The 20,480-nt window shown below is 46.6% G+C and overlaps 1 protein-coding gene across 2 annotated transcripts in view; it reads left to right on the forward strand.

Annotated features, from left to right (window-relative positions):
* ABAT (4-aminobutyrate aminotransferase) overlaps positions 1–20,480 on the forward strand; it is a 114,083-nt gene that overhangs the window by 36,827 nt on the left and 56,776 nt on the right. Inside the window, exon 1 of one of the 2 annotated variants that reach the window (XM_002755878.7) lies at positions 1,014–1,280. The exons of the other annotated variant lie outside the window; for it this stretch is intronic. The gene's annotated coding sequence lies outside the window, so the exon portion shown is untranslated. Of the gene's footprint in view, positions 1–1,013; positions 1,281–20,480 lie in introns of those variants that run through there. 2 annotated transcript variants of the gene reach the window in all.

A 20,480-nucleotide genomic window follows, 5' to 3' on the forward strand; every position in this document is an offset into this window, starting at 1 on the left:
ATCCTTCCAGGTTCCCAATCTGTAGCATCAACAGATCTGCTTTGTATTCCCCTTTGGCCCTTGTTCTGCCCCGTTTTGGGGGCTGGAGGCTGACATTTCTTCCTCTTGGAGTTCAGGTTGAATTGCCCTAACGTGCTGATTCCTGCACCAAGGATGCCGGTATCTGACTTGTAATAATTATAGATTTCCTCTGCGATTTGATCCCATTGGTTGCCTCGGCAACAGCGTAATAGCTCCACCGGAGCGCTGTCACCATGATTTAGGACCACTGTGTCTCTCCTGCAGCCTCCATTCTGGGTGCCTCCACCCCCTTGCGGTCGTCATGGTAACAGATGAGCAGCATGTGACCGAAAGCACTCTGCCCCGCCCCCACACGCCCTCTCCCCATCTTGTGATCATCCCCATTTCCTCTTCTGGGGCCCCTGTGGACCCCCGTTGACCCAGCATGGGCTACAATGGGGGAGCTGAGTAATCGTTCCCCGTAGGTTCCTCTCCACCCCCCAGAAGGGATCAGGCAGACCACAGGAGCCAGAGCGGCCCTTCTGCCCTGGGTGTCCTGGAGATGACTTGGCACCCCTTGGAGCCCCGTCATGGCTGTGGCTGCATCTGCAATAGTGCAAGAGCAGAGTCCTGGGGAAGCCATTTAGAATTCTGAAGCCCTGGATCTCTGCTTTGTGCCTTCAGGGGTTCCTGAGCCTGTTTAAAAAAAAAAAATCTAGGAAGAGGCCCCTGACAGGGAAAAGGGGAGGGAGATCGCCTATTTTACAAGGTCTGAGATGATGTGACTTATCCTTCTGGCTTAAACCAAGCTGGGCTTAAAACATCTTTTAAAAAGATGTGTATATTTTTTTCTCTGTTTATCTCCCTCTTTCTGCCTCTGTTAATCCTTGTTTCTGTATGAGTTGTATCCTTTCTGTTTCTGTCTGAAAACCCTTCTCTTTCTGAACCCATCTTTCAGTCTCTCACGTGCTATTCTCCCCTCCTCCTTCACCTTCCTTCCATCCCTCTCCCTTGCACACTTGCTGGGTACCAGCTGAGTGCATCCTTTTCACAAACCTGCTCTGCTTCCAAGGGGCCCTTTTCGGTCTCCTCCACCTGTGCCCATGTTTTGGGGACTGCCTGGAAATCCAGGGCACTCTCCTGAGGTGGGAGCTGGTGCCCAGCGGCTCCTCTTAGGATGAACCCAGCCAGCTGCATTCCTGGCCTCTGCAGAATGACATAGAGAAGGCATTTTAAGCAGGCGGGCTGAGCTTGCCGCGGGACTCCGACCACCAGGCATCGTGAGTGCAAATGTATATGTGTGTCTGTGTGTGCATGTGCACGTGTGTGTGTGCACGTGCACGTGTGCATCCTTACATTTGTATGTATCTGCTGGCGTGGGGAGGTAGTGCCAGTGTCTGTTATCTGTGCTGTTGGGGTGTACAAGAGTGTGTGCACACACCCTTGTGCACCTGTGTACATGTGTGCCTGGCTGTGTTAGGACACGCAAATGCACCTAACAGATTTTCAAGGATGCTTTGTGAACACAGCAGGATGAGACCCTTTAAAGTGGAGACAAAATAATGGAAGATGGATATAGAAATGATCGATAAGGAATTGCTTTTATCAGTAGGCTTGCAACAGCACAATCTGCCTGCGTCTGGTCCTAGTCACCTTGAAAAGGCATTTGTGTTCAAGCCCCAAAATAAATCCTTTCCCTTCATTCTAAGGACAAGAACAGCACAAACACAAACACCCCTTTCTCTTTGAAACTCAGGGGAATGGAAGGCTGGGGGCGGGGCGCTGTCACTGGGCATTTCAGGTGGAGTTTGCAGTGAGAATCTCAGTTGACAGCCTGGGTGACTCACGCCAAGACTAGAAGTCAGGAAGGTCTGGACAGCCGCTCTCTTCACATCCTGTGGCTGATTAGAAGTTCATTTTGAATTTTTTCCCAGAAGCAGCCTATACCCAGGAGGCAACCAGAAGAAAGCAGTTTTTGAAAATGCAGTTTCATTTGCAGGACAAGATGTGGGCATCCTGACAGGCTGCCACCGAAGATCCTGAAGTTGGTGTTGCAAGCTGGCAGCCAGGCCGCTGCCGGAGGAAGGGGGTCCTTTGGGCTTCATGTGCCCCTGGGTATTTGGGAAACTTGGCAGCCAGTTGTTCCAAGTGAACCCTGACTCTGGAGTAGGCACTGGCCTGGGCACCCTGGTAGAGTAGACAGGGCCGGAGAAAAGGACTGGCCTTAGGAAGTTTCCAGTTCAAGTAGGAATAGACCCGATGGCATGGTACTCTCACACTCAGAGACGTTCCTGCTGCCTGCATTTCCTGCAGGCTGCCATCCTCCTTCCCCTTCCCTGGCCTCTGTCTGCCACGGCCACCCTTGTCTACCTGCCACGCTCTACTCATCATTAAACATCCCCTGTCACTGCTCTCTGGAAATCTTTTTCTTTTTTGAGACGGAGTTTCGCTCTTGTTACCCAGGCTGGAGTGCAATGGCTCGATCTCGGCTCACCGCAAACTCCGCCTCCTGGGTTCAGGCAATTCTCCTGCCTCAGCCTCCTGTGTAGCTGGGATTACAGGCACGCACCACCATGCCCAGCTAATTTTTTGTATTTTTAGTAGAGACGGGGTTTCACCATGTTGACCAGGATGGCCTCGATCTCTTGACCTCGTGATCCACCCGCCTCAGCCTCCCAAAGTGCTTGGATTACAGGCTTGAGCCACCGAAATCTTTAACTTCCACCCAAGAACAGCTAATGCTATACGCCCTCCTCTACCTGCTGAAATCACTTTGAGCCTCTGACATCATGTGTCCAACTAACCTCTTTCCCCATATTTGCCCATGAGCTGCACTTTATTTTGCAAGGACATAACGAAAACTATTCATGCGACTACATGCAAAATGACTGGCTGGGCTTCTTAAAATGCCAATGTCTTAAAAGGCAAGAGGGCTGAGAAATAGTTCCAGGTTAAAAGAGATTAAAGAACCATAAGCCCAAATGCAATGTTTGATCCTAGGATGAAGCCTGGATCAGGGGAAGAAAACGCATTTGTGGGCTGGGCTCAGTGGCTCATACCTGTATCCCAGTATTTTGGGAGGCCGAGGGAGGAGGATCACTTGAGGTCAAGAGTTATAGACTAGCCTCAGGAATATAGCGAGACTTCATATCTACAAAAAATAAATATAAAAATAAACTAGCTGGACATAGTGGTGTATGCCTGTGGTCCCAGCTACTCAGGAGGCTGAGGCAAGAGGATCACCTGAGCCCAGGAGTTTGAGGCTGCAGTGAGCCATAAGCCGTGATCATGCCACTGCACTCCAACCTAGGTAATAAGAGACCCTGTCTCTTAAAAAAAATTATAAAGACATTTAAGGGATAAGTAGGAATATCTGAACATTAGATAGTAGTGTTTTCATGTCATGAATATGCCGATAATAAATAAAATATAATTATATTTTATTAATGACACACTTCATGAGAGTAATTTTAATATCTCACAACATTTGTACTGAGGTTATTTAGGAGAAAGCCCTTGTTCTTCAGAAGATAGAAAATAGAGTGGGTACAAATGTAGCAAAATGTTAACAGTTTCTAGGATTTCAGGTGGTTGTGGAACTGTCTTCAGAACTTTTATGTGGGTTTGAAGATTTTCCAGTGTCCAGCTGGACACTGTGCCTAGCTTTGTGCGTGGATTCTCTCATTTCATCCTCAGAGCAGCTTGGGGATGGGAGAGCTCTATCACACCCATCTTCTAGTGGAGAAAACAGAGGCAGAGCCGGATATAAGCCCAAGTCACATTCTGCCTCCACCCCCCGTTTTGTGAAATTTAGTACTAAAGATACTACATGGCTGTGTGATGTTGGGCAAATCACTTAACCTCTCTGTGCTCTGTTTCCTTTTTGTTTGTTTGTTTGTTTGTTTGCTGAGACTGGATAATCATAATATCAGCAGGTTGTTCTGAAGCTTACAGGGTTATGATTTATAAAGAACTTAGAACAGGATTTGGCCTAAAGTAGGTGGTCAGCAAATGTCTGCTGTTGTCGCTGCTAATTGTATTTGTTGCTGCAGTTGTGATCCCAGCATCCTCGGTTTGGCCAGTGATGGGTAAACCTGGAAGATTTTTTTTTCTTCTGTACCCAGGGCCTGACCCTATGTGGTCACACAGGGTCCTGTGTTCAGAAGATCCCCCATGTCACTGGCTTGCAATTTGTAACCATTTTCCAACAAGGGGCTTCAAATATTCATTTTATGCACTGGGTCCCACAAATCATGTAGCCAGCCCTATCTGCATGCCCTTTTTATTGGATCCCATGGAGAGCCAGCCACTCCTAGACTAAACTACTCGTTCCTGCATCATTGCAGCAGACAGACCCAGGCAGGCCGTGGTATTGCAGCAGATCAGATTGTTTGTTCCTGTAACCACATCCAATCCTGATGCAGTGCATCAGCCCACATGGGCCAGTACAGTAGCCGTTTGTCACATCTGGTCATTGAGCATCTGAGACATGGCTCTTCCAAGCTGTGATGTGCTGTGAGTGTGATATTCACACCAGATTTTGAAGATTTAGCACACACACAAAAAAGAAATGCACAATATCTTATTAATAACTGTACTGATGGCCGAGTATAGTGGCTCACATCTGTAATCCCAGCACTTTGGAAGGCCAAGGTGGGCAGATCACATGAGGTCTGGAGTTCGAGACCAGCCTAGCCAACATGATGACACTCTGTCTCTACTAAAAATACAAAAATTAGCCAGGTGTGATGGTGCACACCTATAATCCCAGCTACTCAGGAGGCTGAGGCAGGAGAGTCACTTGAACCTGGGAGGCGGAGGTGGCAGTGAGCCAAGATTATGCCACTGTACTCCAACCTGGGCAACAAGAGGGAAACTCCATCTCCAAAACAATAATAATAATAATAATAATTATGTATCAAAATTGTTGCATTTTTAGATATAATGGGTTAAATAAGATACGTGAATAAAATTGGTTTCAGCTGTTTTTGCTTTTATCATATGGCTATCAGAAAATGTAAAATTACTTATGTGGTTTGCATTGAAAACTTCTGTTATATTTCTGTTGAGCAGTATGGCCTTAGACCAGACTAACTATGACTTCATTGTGACTCCAAACCAAACCAGACCAGTAGGTAACAGCCCAGTGAATTGATTTCTAAGTTACATTAACTACACTCTGGCCCTGGTGCTCTAGCTTAGACCAGAGCCTCCCAATCAATCCATCAGGCACCTCTTTCTGGTGGGATCTTTGCTGCCAGCTAACCTTCTTTTCTGTTCCTTTCCCTCTTGAGATAGTCCAAGACACTGATTTTTATACCCAGCAAGTTTGTCAAGTAGCCTAAAGATATTTTCGAGGGAATATATTAAGTAAAAAGAAACTGAAGTTGGAATCAGAAGAACTAATTTAAGAATTAAATTAAAATCCCAAATCACCTCTTTTTTTTCCTTTTAGAGATGGGGTCTTGCTATGTCACCCAGGCTGATCTCAATCTCCTGGGCTCAAGTGATCCTCTCACCTTGGCCTCCCAAAGTTCTGGGATTATACACCTGGTCCCACGTCACCTTTTCTCCATGAAGTGAGCTTAGGCATGTTATTTCTCTGTGCAAGGAAGCAGAACAGCACTAGCTTTAAAGTCTCATGGACATGAATTTGAAGACTGGCTCTGCCATTGACAAACTGTGACACAGAACAAGCCACAACCTTCTCTGAGCCTCAGTCTCATCCCCAGTCTCAAAGGGTTGATGATGCCTACTGTGTAATACTTTTGCAAGAATGGAATGAGATGAAGCTGAGCAGCTGAGTGCAGTGGCTCACACCTGTAGTCTCAGCACTTTGGGAGGTCGAGGTGGGTGGATCACGAGGTCAGGAGTTCAAGACCATCCTGGCCAACGTGGTAAAACCCTGTCTCTAAAAATACAAAAATTAGCCAGGTGTGGTGGCAGGCAGCTGTAATCCCAGCTACTCAGGAGGCTGAGGCAGGAGAATAGCTTGAACCTGGGAGGTGGAGGTTGCAGTGAGCCGAGATCACACCACTGGACCCCGGTCTGGGTGACAGAGCAAGACTCCATCTTGGAAAAAAAAAAGATGAAGCAGAGCAAATGCCCAACCCAGCAACTGATATAGGCAGGTGTGCCCTTAATCCCTGCATTCTTAGTGAGATCAGTATTCCCAAGAGGGTGAACATTGATTTATGGGGAAGTAAAGAAAACTTACTCTTTATGAATAAAGTACAGATACAAAATACAATATATAAGCAGATATTATCTGTGGAATTAAAATTTCAGGGGGGATGTAGCTAATAAAGAATCTTTAGGGGAATGACAATGAAAAACAGTTTGAGAAACATTGCATTAGTCGGACGGATGGAACTCAGAGGTTGCTTTTCAGTTCATTTTCTGGTTGTCAGAATATAGGGCTGAAACTCCATGACTGAATTCAACAAGTGTTTTTGAGCATCTGCGATAGCCAGGCACCATTCTAGACCCTGGAAACAGAGGGCACACACTGGGTGCATGCTTCCCAGAGCTGGTCTCTGAGGTCCCCTGAACCAGCTCTGCCTCTGGGAAGAAGACCCTAAATGGCAGCCTTCAGAGATCTCAGTTTGAGGGCAGGGTTTTAGAGGCCTCTTCACACCACCCTGAACAATGAGAATAGACGTATTTGCCTCCCAGGAATAGATGAGATGGTGTATGTGAAACTTTGACATGGTTGGCATTCATTCATAAAATCAGAGCAGATACCTACACACACAGGCATAAGTGAAAGATATTTTGAATTACAGAAAAGTTAAGGTCTTTGCAAGTAAATGTAGGAATGCTGCCAGGCACAGAGCGTGTCTCCAGTCACCAACAAAGTGTTTCCAAGTCTGGAACTGTGCGGTCCTTGAAGAAGATATAAATGTTTCCCTTGTTACACTCTGTGATTTTTGCGTACTTAGCAGTTTCTGGAGTCCGTGAAAGTGGTTTGTTTTTTCTGAACAGGAAGTGCGTTTCCTTCAATCACGCCGACCTGATTTGTTTGTTGCTTGTCGGGCCTCCCCACGGGAACACAAGGTCCCATGGAACACAGCAGGATGTATCCTTGTTTACCGAGGTATCTCCGGGGCTCAGCACAGGTGTACAGAAAGCATTTACTGAACTGAACAAACAGATTTTACAAGCCGGACCTTCTGTGGCATTGGCCTGGGTAGCTACTTCAGTGTGGGTACAAGCATCCTGTCTAGGCTAATTCCATTCTTTCACTCCTCCTCCCTTGTAGCATCAGAAATCCAAAACGAGCTTATCTTCTTGCAGATGTTTGTTTCCATATCATTTCCTACCTTCAGAACAAAGGCTGTGTCTCACATTCAGAGTGTTTGGATTTGAAGCCCTGTCTGTTTATTTTTCTCTCCAGTTTTTCCACGCTGAGTAACTGCCTGCCTGCTAGCAATGATGTGTTCATGCTTCCTGCATTCCTGATTGAGGTGGGCAGAGAGGACTCTGTCTGAGACAGGGCCATGAGAAGGAAAGAGGTTGAGCAGACCAGCTTCTCTCTCAGGAAACCTGGATGTTCAGGCTGGTAGCAGGACCACTGTATGTGCCAATAGCCTTTTGCAGCTCATCAGGCCATAGAAGAAATACCTTTCCCAACTTCAAGTCCAGCCTGGGAAACATAGTGAGAACTTGTCTCTCTCTGTCTAAAAAAAGAAGACGAAGAACAAAGAGGAAGAAGACAAAAAAGGAGAAGGGAGTAAGAAAGAAGAAAAAAAGAAATTGTTGTTTACAATTTGTATTTATTCACTTATTTATTTTTGAGCTGTGATCTTGCTCTATCGCCCAGGCTGGAGCGTAGTGGCACAATCTCCGCTCACTGCAACTTTCACCTCCCAGGTTCAAGCAATTCTCCTGCCTCAGCCTCCCGAATAGATGGGACTACAGGCACTTGCCACCATGCCCAGCTAATTTTTGTATTTTTAGTAGAGTCAAGGTTTCACCATGTTGGCCAGACTGGTCTTGAACTCCTGACCTCAAGTGATCTGTCCTTCTCAGCCTACCAAAGTGCTGGGATTACAGACATAAGCCACAGTACCCAGCCAAAATGCACAATTTTTAAGAGCTCTTTGGAAACAGAAAATGGCCTGCAGCTGGCATCCCTTCTACATCCTGTGTACTTTCTTCAGTTGACCCTAAGTCAGTTGAGTGCCTTGTGACCTCACGGATAGGTTTCGTTCTTCCCATTTTACAGATGCAGAAACTAAGGCCCTAATGAGTTCAGCAACTTGTATAGATAATATATGTGACCCAGCCACACATTAGACCCAATTTCTGGCTCATGTTACTTTCCCAGCATCATTCTCGGTCTTTCTTAGGGGTGGACACTTACCTCTTTCCAACTACATATCCCTGTCTCACTATACAAGTCACTGATGATTTTTTGATGCCCAAGAGGCGGCTTATAGGAAGTTATGCGGGGAGGGCAGGCTGGGGCCTGTGCTGAGGGGAAAGAAAGTCAGGAGGGGCTGTTGCAGCTGAAGTTGGAGGAGAAAGCTGATGTCAGATAAAGCCTCTGTCCCTGTGCCACCGCCCCTGAATGGGGCCCTGTCAGCCCCATCTGCAGAGGCCCAGGGCTCCGGCTTTATGGGTTGCTATGGCGACCCCTGGCCTTGACAACCGAAGTGCACTTGGCTGACTGTGTCTTTGTGTCTTGTCAAGTCTGCAGAGAGGCAGCTGCTGGCCCTGCAGACGGAGAAAGGAATGTCCCTAGCATCTGCCAGCACTTTTGTCCTGGTCCCGAGGGCAGATAGGAAAATGAGAGGCGGGGTCTTCTCTAGAGCGATCTGGGGGGTCCATTTCTAGCCAATGATGCAGGCAAAGGTTTATGTTACAGGGCCTGAAAGCAGCAGAGTGGAACGGTGAGTCGGACACCATCTTCGCAGGCTGCTTGTTGAGCGTTTACTGCTTATCCAGTGATTGTTTGCAGCCAGGCACTGCTCTGGGGCTGGGGAAGCAGCAAGGACCTCTGCCAGCTCACAAAACAGTTTCAATTGCTAGTATTCCTATTTTACAGATCAGGAAACTGAGGCACAGACCGGTTACTTAATGTGCCTGAGGTTATACGGCGGGTCAGTGAGGGGCCAGAGATGGCTAGTCTGGGAGTAAGATCATTTTTGAAGGATGCAAGACTGGGGAGATGCCAGGAAGAAGCAGTGTCATATCTGGCACCTCGCGCTCCGGCTCCACAAGCGGCCACCACAGGCTTCTTTCTCCCTGTATCCCTGGGTTGTTTGACCTCTGATTCCAGGGATTTGAGGATCACGCAGACCTGCCGTCATATGCAGGGCCCACCATCTACCCTTTATGGTAATTCACAATAGTTCTCGGCTCCCAAGCCTCCAGAGATCCCCCAGTGCCCAGCTCACACCTGTGAGACTCAGATGTACTTGGTCTGGGTACGGCTTTGACACAAGTGTAAGCTTCCGGTAAGCGAGCGTCAGGTGCAGACTAGAAATGTCTGGCTTTTAAACCCTAAGACCTTGAACAAGCCTTTTAGGCTTCTGAACCGGTTATAGAAGGCCAATCCTGCAGATGACCCAAATGGCATATGGAAGCTCTATTGCATGTAGTAGGTGAACAATAAATAAATAGGAGCTGGTACTTTTACTGCGGTTATTCTTCCTCCAGAGCAAATTGCAAGGATTTGTTTCCACTTTCCCCTGAATTCCTCTCACTTTACGGATTTAAACACTGGACTCAGCCTCTTAGCTCGTGTCGCCCCTCCGGCAAAGGCACCAGGCAGACTAAGGAAGCAGAGAGCTAATTAGCATTTTAATCGAAAGGAAAGGGAAGCGGAGAGGGGTGGGACTGTCCAGCTCACTATCTGGCTAAAGCAGGGTTTTGACTTGTTTTGACTGAGACACTCAGGAAGGAGTAGAAGTTACTTCAGGCCCACTGCACGGCGGAAACAGAAATTACCAGCGTTTGTCATGTACCGTGACAATTCCTGTTCTGTTTACTGATTGATTTAAATTTCTCTTTCGCTTCTGATCATGTCAAGGAAAAGGGCCCCCTCTGACGCCAGCCTGCCTTTGACACCTGTCTGCTCTCTGCCAGTCTCTAGGGAAAGGAGAGGGCCAGGCCCGGGGCTGTAGACTTGGACAGTCAACTCTGTCCGGCTTTTAATTGAATGACTTGCTTTGATTTTATTATGTTCTTTTCCCAGTTGCCTTTGTAGCAAATACAGCTTGAGGGGGAAGGTAGCAATTAGGTTTTTTTTTATTTGTTACATTTTTCTTTGTAGAGACAGGATTTCACCATGTTGACCAGGCTGATCTCAAATGCCTGACCTCAGCTGATCCACCAGCCTCAGCCTTCCAAAATTCTGAGATAACAGGCATGGGCCACCGCACCCAGCCAGAATGTAACAATTAGAAGGGATTCTAGAAAAATTACTTTTTTTTTTTTTTTTTTTTTTTTTTTTGAGACAGTTTCACTCTTGTTGCCCGAGCTGGAATGCAATGGTGCGATCTTGACTTACTGTAACCTCCACCTCCCGGGTTTAAGCAATTCTCCCGCCTCAGCCTCCTGAGTAGCTGGGATTACAGGCGTGTGCCACCATGCCCAGCTAAGTTTTTGTATTTCTAGTAGAGACAGGGTTTCACCATGTTAGCCAGGCTTGTCTCGAACTCCTAACCTCGGGTGATCCGCCCACCTTAGCCTCCCGAAGTGCTGGGATTATAGGCATGAGCCACCACAGCTGGCCAGAAAATTACTTTTTTAAATTGAAAAAGCAAGTTGATTTTAAGAAAAATGTCGGCCAGGCACAGTGGCTCACGCCTGTAATCCCAGCACTTTGGGAGGCCAAGGCAGGCAGATCACAAGGTCAGGAGTTCAAGAGCAGCCTAACCAACATGGAGAAACCCATCTGAAATAAAAATACAACAAATTAGCTGGGCTTGGTGGCACATGCCTGTATCCCAGCTATTCGGGAGGCAAAGGCAGGAGAATCGCTTCAACTCTGGAGGTGGGGGTTGCAGTGAGCTGAGATAGTGCCATTGCTCTCCATCCTGGGCAACAAGAGCAAAACTCGGTGTCAAAAAGAAAAAGAAAGAAAAATATTAAGCAAACCCTAGTCTTATGAGAACTAAGAGCTCAAGGGAGGGGTAGTGTCTTGTGTTAAGAACTGAGATTCAGGAAATGCATGGGGGAGATTCGGGGTCTCAGAGACCAGGAGGGCCAGCACCCAGCCGGCTGTCACTTCAGATTTTCGGATTTCTCCAACCTCCTTGGTCACAAGTTCAGGGCGTAACAGTCCTCTGACAGCACCTCCCGTCTCAACCAGGAATCCTTCTGTCCCCAGATGTGCTCATCCAGGGTCCTGCAGATTGCAAAGGGCCTGGTGGAATAAAACAGGGAGATACTGATGCCACTTCCAGGTAGAGATAAGGCTTGGGGAAATTTCTGTGGCAAATTCTCAGTAATATGGAACTCTTAGCACACTTCCCAGGTGGTTTCTCAGAGTTCGCACAGGCCTTAGAAATAATCTCATCCAACCAGGCGCGGTGGCTCATGCCTGTCATCCCAGCACTTTGGGAGGCCAAGGCAACTGGATCACTTGAGGTCAGGAGTTCAAGACCACCCTGGCCAACATGATGAAACCCCATCTCTACAAAACATACAAAAATTAGCCAGGTGTGAAGGCACACACCCGTAATGCCAGCTAGTCAGGAAGCTGAGGCAGGAGAATCCCTTGAACCCGGGAGGGAGAGGTTGCAGTGAGCCAAGATCACACAACTGCACTCCAGCCTGGGAGACAGAGTAAGACCCTATCTCTCAAAAAGGAAAAAAGGAATAAGAGCAAGAGAGGAAGCCGAGAGTCCATTTAGGACATCGTTGCCTTCATCCAGGAGAAAGATGATGGCAAGCTGGACCACAGCGTGTTGGATACTTGCCCTCAAGCAGGAATACAGGAGAACCCTGGGCACCCAGCTCTCTTCTGTCACCACTGATGCTTCGGGCATCTGTACCAAGAAAGAGAGCCTTCCCCTGTGGCCAGCCTGCATCTGGGGTTTCCAGTGCAAGTCTACAAGGAAAGTCTGCCTGTCTCTGGAGCCTCTTTCCTTGATGACTCCAAAAATCTCCAGGGATCTCAGACCATAGGATTCTATATCTTCAGCAGAAAGTATAAGACAGGAGCAAGTCAGAGACAGAGTAAACGCAAATGACTTGTGTGCCTATGATTTTCCAGGATGTGTTCATCCATTATCTCTGATTCCCAGCGCAACCCTGCAGTGAGAGAGCTTCACTGTCTCCAAGCTACAAATCGAGAAACTGAGGCTCAGAGTGTTTTTATAAGTTTCACTGTGTTTTGCAAGTACATAAAATAGGGTGGTGCTTTGGATCCAAGCTTTATATTCTTTTCTTTCCTTTTTGTGGGGGTTGGGATTCAAGTGATTTTCCTGTCTCAGCCTTCCCAGTAGCTGGGATTATAGGCGCACGCCACCACACCCAGTGAAGTTTTGTATTTAGCAGAGATAGGGTTTCGCCATTTTGGCCAGGCTGGTCGTGAACTCCTGAGGTCAGGTGATCCACCTGCCTCAGCCTCCCAAAGTGCTGAGATTATAGGCATGAGCCACTGCACCTAGCCCCAGGCTTTATATTCTGAAGGCCAGGCTCAGATGCCACCTCCATGTACAATGCACATAACTTAATTATCTATTATGGTACACATAACAGACATCACTAACCTATTACATTTTTTCCCCCTGAAAACCTAAAAGAGTGCTTCCTACTGACAGGTCAAAAAAAATAATGAAAAATAAAAAATAAATTAAGTAAACCTAAAAGAGGCTGTAAAATCTTTTTGTTCCCTACTCCAAATAGGCAATACTCATTGATCAGCACTCGCACGTGTCACAGCATTTATTTGCCATTTCAATACTGCACAGAAAATTAGCTTCTCTTGGCCAGGCACTGTGGTTCACACCTGTAATCCCAGCACTTTGGGAGGCAAAGGCGGGAGGATTGCCAGGAGTTCGAGATCAGCCTGGACAACATGGTGAAGCCCCACCTCTCCAAAAAGAAATATAAAACTTAGCCAGGTGTGGTGGCATGCACCTATAGTCCCAGCTACTTAGTAGGCTGAGGCAGAAGGATCACTTGAGCCTGGGATGCAGAGGTTGCCGAGATGGCACCACTGCACTCCAGCTTGGGTGATAGAGCTAGACCTTGTCTCAGGGGGAAAAAAAAAGTGACAAGCTTGGGGTCACACAGCCTGTAGCGGGTGGAAATTCAAGAATAAGTCTGTGTGATCAGAGAGTGTCATTACTCTACACGCACTCCATCGGTCCTCTCTCTTCCCATCTACAAAAGAGAGCCAACTCCATAATCTCTTTTTCATTTTTAAGGTTAGCATAACATATAACCTTTTTAGGTGAACAATTCAGAGCCTTTTAGAATACCCACAATGCTATGCAGCCACCACCACTATCTAATTCCAGATCTTTTTCATCACCCAAGAGACCCCCATACGCATTAACCAGTCCTATCTTATTCCTCCCAGGCCCCTGCCAACCACTGATTTATTGTCTATCTTTGTGGATTTACCTACTCTTGAAGGTTTCTGTAAATGGATTCATAGAATATGGGGCCTTTTACGTCTGCATTTATTCAAATAGCATAAAAAATATTCTGAGAGTTACCCATGTTGTAGCATGTGTCAGAACTTCATTCCTTTTTATGACTGAATAAAATGGCACTGTAAGGGTAGACCACATTTTGTTTATCCATTTCTCTATTGATGGGCATCTGGGTTGTCTCCACCGTTTGGCAATTGTAAATAATTCTGCTCTGAATTTGCACGTATGTGTATTTGTTTGAGTCTCTGTTTTCAATTCTTTGGGTTGATGCAAAAGTCATTTACTTTCGCACCAACCTAATACTTGGGAGTGGAATTGCTGGGTCATATAGCAGTAATTTTATGCTTAACTTTTTGAGGAACTCGTAATTCTTAAAAGGCCATGCTGACTCTAGGACTGAGGGTTTAGGAGCTAATCCCTGCCTTCTCACTCTTCATCAGCTCCCACCCCAGTTGGGTGCCCTCTGACATACCTGCCTTGAGAACCCTCTCCCCAACTCAGTGACCCCAGCATCTCATTGACACGCTGAGTGCATGTTCCCTGCCCCTCACTGGGAGGCTGCCTGAGCGCAGACCCTTCTATTCTTTCTATTTTTGGGGGTACCCATTAACTATCCACCCCCACTTCAACCCCTCACTACCCTTCCAGCCTCTGGTAACCTCTGGTAACTTCTACATTCTATGTCCGTGAGTTCAAGTTATTTGATTTTTAGATTCCTCAAATAAGTGAGAACACGTGCCGCTTGTCTTTGTGTGCCTGGCTTATTTCGCTAACATGATGATCTCCAGTTCCATCCATGTTGTTGCAAAAGACTAGATCTCATTCTTATTTTTTTTGAGACAGAGTCTCGCTTTGTCACCCAGGCTGGAGTGCAGTGGCTCGATCTCACCTCCCTGCAACCTCTACCTCCTGGGTTCAAAAGATTCTCCTGCCTCAGCCTTCCAAGTAGCTGGAACTGCAGGGGTGCAGCATCATGCCTAGCTGATTTTTATATCTTTGTGGAGACGGTTTCTCCATGTTGGTCAGGCTGGTCTCAAACTCCTGGCCTCAGGTGATCCACCTGCCTCAGCCTCTCAAAGTGCTGTGATTACAGGTGTGAGTTACTGCATCCAGTCTGGATCTCATTCTTTTCATGGCTGAATAGTACTCCACTGTGTGTACGAACTACATTTTCTTCATTCATCTGTTGTTGGACGTTCAGATTGCTTCCAAATCTTAGCTCTTGTAAACAGTGCTGCAACAAACATAGAAATGCAGTTATCTCTTCCATAGACTGATTTCCTTTCTTTTGTGTGTTTACCCAGCAGTGGGATTGCTGGATCATGTTTTTAGTTTTTTGAGGAACCTCCAACTGTTCTCCATAGTGATTGTGCTCATTTATATTCCCACTAACAATTTACAAGGGTTTCCTTTGCTCCACATCCTCACCAGCATTTGTTATTTCCTGTCTTTGGGATGTAAGCCATTTTCACTGGGGTGAGATGATAGCTCTGTAGTTTTCATTTGCCTCCTCTGATGATCAGCGATGTTGAGCACCTTTTCATATGCTTATTTGCCATTTGTGTGTCTTCTTTTGAGAAATGTCTATTCAAATCTTTTGTCCATTTTTTGATCAAATTATGAGATTTTTTTTCTATAGAGTTATTGGAGCTCCTTTGTATATTCAGGATATTAATCCCTTGTCGGGGTAGTTTGTAAATATTTTCTCTTGTTCTGTGGGTTGCCTCTTCACTTTGTTGACTGTATCCCTTGCTGGAGCACAGACTGTTCTGGATGAGACTGGAGCAGCTGGGCTCCCTCCTCCCTTTGAGAGGGTCTCCAGAGGGCCCTATCAATCAAGATCAGCCTAGGAATTATTGCCGGGGATTGGCTCCAGCTGATCGCACCCTCTCCTTCCCTCCCAGTGCTCTATGATTTCCTACCACAGCCACCCTCACTGTTGTTATAAGTAAATTTCTGATGCTGCAAAAGAAATAGCACTGGAAGATAAATCCTCTCAGCAAGGCGGTTTACTTCTATAGAAGGGTGTGGCTCACAGATGGAACAATGGTGACCGCATGTTTGGATAAGGGAGGAAAAGGGGTACTTATGCCCAATGGGGGTCACCCTACTGCTGTGTCGTTCCCCTATTGGCTAGGGATAGATGGCACAAGCTAGACTAATCCTGATTGGCTATTTTAAAGAGAGCAGGGGTCCGAGCTGGAGTGGCAAGGTGGGTGGTTTGGTGGGAAGGACAGTTACAGGAGGGTCAGAGCAGGAAGCCAGGGGTAACCTAGGTCAAAGCAGGGGACTAGAGCAGGTGACTGGAGAGGTGACCCTGATGAGTCAGGACAGGGCTGGGGTCCAGGGGAACAGATGTAAACTACTGAGTAGAACCGGTGGAGAAGGTTGTCTACGGGAAGGAACTACAAGGAAGTTAAACTTTTTTTTTTTTTTGAGACGGAGTTTCACTCTTGTTGCCCAGGCTGGAGTACAATGGCGCGATCTCAGCTCACCGCAACCCTGCCTCCTGGGTTCAGGCAATTCTCCTGCCTCAGCCTCCCGAGTAGCTGGGATTACAGGCATGCACCACCATGCCCAGCTAATTTTTTATATTTTTAGTAGAGACGGGGTTTCACCATGTTGACCAGGATGGTCTCGATCTCTTGACCTCGTGATCCACCCGCCTTAGCCTCCCAAAGTGCTGGGATTACAGGCATGAGCCACCACACCCGGCAGAAGTTAAACTTTAAAATAGAGAATTAAAGAATAAGAGAGCTGAACATACTGACATACTGATTCCTTGAAGAGAAACTTGAGGTTCACTATATCTAACACTGTGCACCAGAATTCTTAGATTCTCCATGTCATCATACACCTCTGAGCACTTGCCTTACTCCTGCTTTCTTCTTTGCCTTCTGAAATCTCCTAACTTTTGAAGCTGCAGCTCAGGTAACACCTCCCTGGCATTGTCACCCCAGCCAGAATTAATCTCTCCATGTTCCCTTAGCACCTCACTCACACCAGCAAAATAGTCATGATTCTGTCCTATTTTATGCAGAATTTGTTGTTGATAGTGAACTGGAAAATTTTTATGTACATATCATGCTGGGCTATTTTAAGAAATTATTCACATGTTGGGTAAAGCAGCCTTGTACATAAATTCTTCCATTTTTTTCCATTCATAGTTCTCTGCCACTAAATTATGAGCTTCAGAAAGAAAGCATTTTGCTCATCTTCATTTCTCCTAAGAGAAGTGATGCCTTAGCCGGGAGTGGTGGCTCCTGCCTATAATCTCAACTCTTTGGGAGTCCAAGATGGGAGGATCACTTGAGCTCAGGATTTCGAGACCAGCCTGGGCAACATAGCAAGACCTCATCTCTACTAAAAAAATTTTTAAATTAGCCAGGCATGGTGGTATATCCGTGTAGTCCCAGCTACTTGGGAGGCCGAGGTGGGAGACTGCTAGAGCCTGGGAGGTGGAGGCTGCAGTGAGCCATGATCACAGCACTGCACTCCAGCATGAGCCACAGAGTAAGACCCTGTTGGTGGGGGCGGGGGGCGGGGGGCGGAGAGACAGAGAGAGAGAGGGAGAGAGAAAGAAATGATTGATATCTAAACAATACAGTGCCTTGCTGGTAACAGGTGCCTAATGAACTTTTGTTGATTGAATTAGTGGGTGAGAGGGGGTGAATGAACGACATTAACTCTTCCAATTATTTGAAATATATTGTGCTAAGAATTAATGTCTAACGGATCAAATTTTATTGTAAGGTCAGTTTTCAACTGCAGGCCACCAAAATGTCACCACGGTATATTTTCCAGTTTGTCATTTTGTAATTGAAAGTGTGTGGGTTTGGCTCTCACTTTTGCAGAGTATTCAAATGTTGAGTTCTTTGAGATCCTCGGATTTTCAAAAACAATAAAGGCTTCACTGTGTGAAGCCTCAGTGCTCCCTGTTTGAGACAAGTGGTTTTAAGGAGAAGACATCAGCTGTACTTTCTACGTAGCTGCTGTGTTGCTAACTTAATAGGCTTGCATTGAGTTGGATATGCTAGAATAGAAAAAAATCCGTTGAATTATTAAGAAAAGATTTTGGCACCAGGCGCATGGCTCATGCCTATAATCCCAGCACTTTGGGAGGGTTAGGCGAGCAGATCACGAGGTCGGGAGATTGAGATCGTCCTGGCTGGCCAGGCATGGTGGCTCACGCCTGTAATCCCAGCACTTTGGGAGGTCGAGGTAGGTAGATCACCAGGTCAGGAGATCGAGACCACCCTGGCCAACATGGTGAAACCCCATCTTTAAAAAAAAAGAGAGAGATCATCCTGGCTAACATGGTGAAACCCTGCCTCTAGTAAAAATACAAAAACTTAGCCAGGCGTGGTGGCACGTGCCTGTGATCCCTGCTACTTGGTGGGAGGTGGAGGTAGCAGAGGCGTTTGAACCTGGGAGGTGGAGGTTGCAGTAAGCCAAGATTGTGCCACTGCACTCCAGCCTGGGTGACAGAGGGAGACTCCGTCCCCCCCCAAAAAAGAATGTGGTTTCTCGGTTAATTCATGGCTACACTCTCCAAGCCCACACTTTCTCAGAAAGTTTCCTCTGGTGAAAAGCAATAAAACTTATTCTCTGAACTAGGTCATTTTTATTCATGAAGCCTCATATCAACAACAGCTAGGGGCTGGGCACGGTGGGTCATGCCTATAACCCCAGCACTTTGGGAGGCCAAGGCAGGAGGATCACTTGAGCTCAGGAGTTTAAAACCAGCCTACACAACATGGTAAAAACCTGACTCTACTGAAAATACAAAAATTAGCTGGACCTGGTGGCATTCACCTACACTTGGGAGGTGGGAAGATGGCCTCAGGCCGGGGGAGGCAGAGGTTGCTGTGAGCTGAGATGAAACGTCTGCACTCCAGCCTGGGTGACAGAGCCAGAACCTGTCTCAAAAACAAAAACAAAAACAAAAACAAAAACAAAAACAGCTAGGTGTTTCATTAGCTGGATTAACTGATGTTACAGTGAGCAGAGCAGGGGCTTTGGGGGTCAAACAGTCTCAGGTAAGCCTAAGACTGAAGCCAAATATCATAAGCTTTCTGAGCCTCCCTTCTGTCATCTCTGAATAGGGAGATACTCTACTTCTAAGGATGATTGAGCAAAGTGAGGGGAGAAATGTACCCTTCAGAATGTCTCACACCAACTGGGCACCATGGTTTATGCCTATAATCCCGGCACTTTAGGAGGCCAAGGTGGGAGGATCATTTTAGCCCAGGAGTTTGAGACCAGCCTGGGCAACATACTGAGACCCCTATCTCTAAAATATATATGTATGTATGTGTGTGTGTGTGTGTGTGTGTGTGTGTATATATATATATTCTCTGAACTAATTTTTAAATATATATATATATGTACACACACACACACACATATATATATATTTAAAAATTAGCTGTGCATGGTGGTGCATGCCTGTAGTCCCAGCTACTTGGGGGGCACTAAGGTGGGAATATTGCTTGAGCCCAGAAGTTCAAGGCTACAGTGAGCCATGTTCATACCATTGCACTCTAGTCTTTCTTTTGTCTAGCCTTTTTTTGCCTTTAAAAAAAAAAAAGAAAAGACCCTGTTTGAATGCTGGCTCATTTCAGTAGGTAGAGGGTGTCAGGATACTGGTCTAGCCCCGCCTAGTCAACCACAGCCAGTAGAGCCAGGTCTGCACCCCTGTAGAGGAATGGGGAATGTTGGAAACCGATGCTTGGTGCCGCAAAGAAAAATTAGCACTGAGACAAACAGTCTCTCAGAAAACAAGTTTTACTTTCTGTTAGAAGAGTACCCTTGGTAGCCATCTTGCCATGAGAGTACAATGAACAAAGGAAAAGCAGACAGATTTATCCCTTGCGCATTTGGGGTTGTCCTTACTGCTGTGTCTGATCTCCTTTGGCTGGAACCAGACCTCGAAATTTAAACTAAAACCCGATTGGCTAACAACTTAAAACTTCTTTAAACAGGTAAGGGGCATAGGCTGTGAGCTGGGACATGCCTGTGAGTGCATCCAACACAGATATCTTGGTTAAAGTACAAGGACATAGAATATACTCCATGCCTATAAGCATGTCTAACAGCTACATAGGATAGGGCTTAATAAAGAGTTATTAGCACACTTGCGATTTACTCTTTAACAAGAAAGGAAACTTTGTAGAGGAAATTTTTACTTTCCACAGGGAGGTGTCTAAGAATGGGGAGGATTGGTCTGCAGAGCAGACACCCCAAAAGATACTTCCTGCACCCACCCCACCCCACCCCACCCGTGATAGTACCTCAGTTGCCTGCAGACAGGATAATGATCTGCCTCTATCTTCTAGAAGCTACCTCCTAGGGCTCTGGGGATGAAACGAGATGGTCCTCAGCACCCGCTGAGACCCTGCACATAGCAAGTGCCCAGTGCTCAATAATGCTTGGAGGGCAGGTCTTTGTGTGCCCTTGTGTCCAGCACACAGTAGGTATACCATGAATGTTCGTAGAACAAATGTATCGATGGCAACCACCTCCCTCCTTTATTTACTCTTTCCTTCTAATAACACAGCCAACATTCTGTTAGCTCTGTGGGCAGCCACAGCGTGCTGCCAACTCGCCATCCTGGGCTCAGTGCCTGATTCTCCACACCGTTTCTGCCCCATGCTGCTGAGCCCATGCGTGTCCCAGCACCTGTATTCTGAACCCAGCCTGTCATTCATCCTTGCCCTGTTCTGCCTCCTTGGACTCAGGCCTCCCCTTCAGCTGTGGAATCTCTCTAGGTCTGTATTCCTCGCCTCTGGTTGGCACTTCCTACATGCTGTCATCACAGGAGCAGAGGGGTGAGAGAAGCCTCCTGGTCTTCACCCAGGTCCG

Source organism: Callithrix jacchus, chromosome 12 (assembly GCF_049354715.1).
Source record: "Callithrix jacchus isolate 240 chromosome 12, calJac240_pri, whole genome shotgun sequence".
Classification (NCBI taxonomy): Eukaryota; Metazoa; Chordata; class Mammalia; order Primates; family Cebidae; genus Callithrix; species Callithrix jacchus.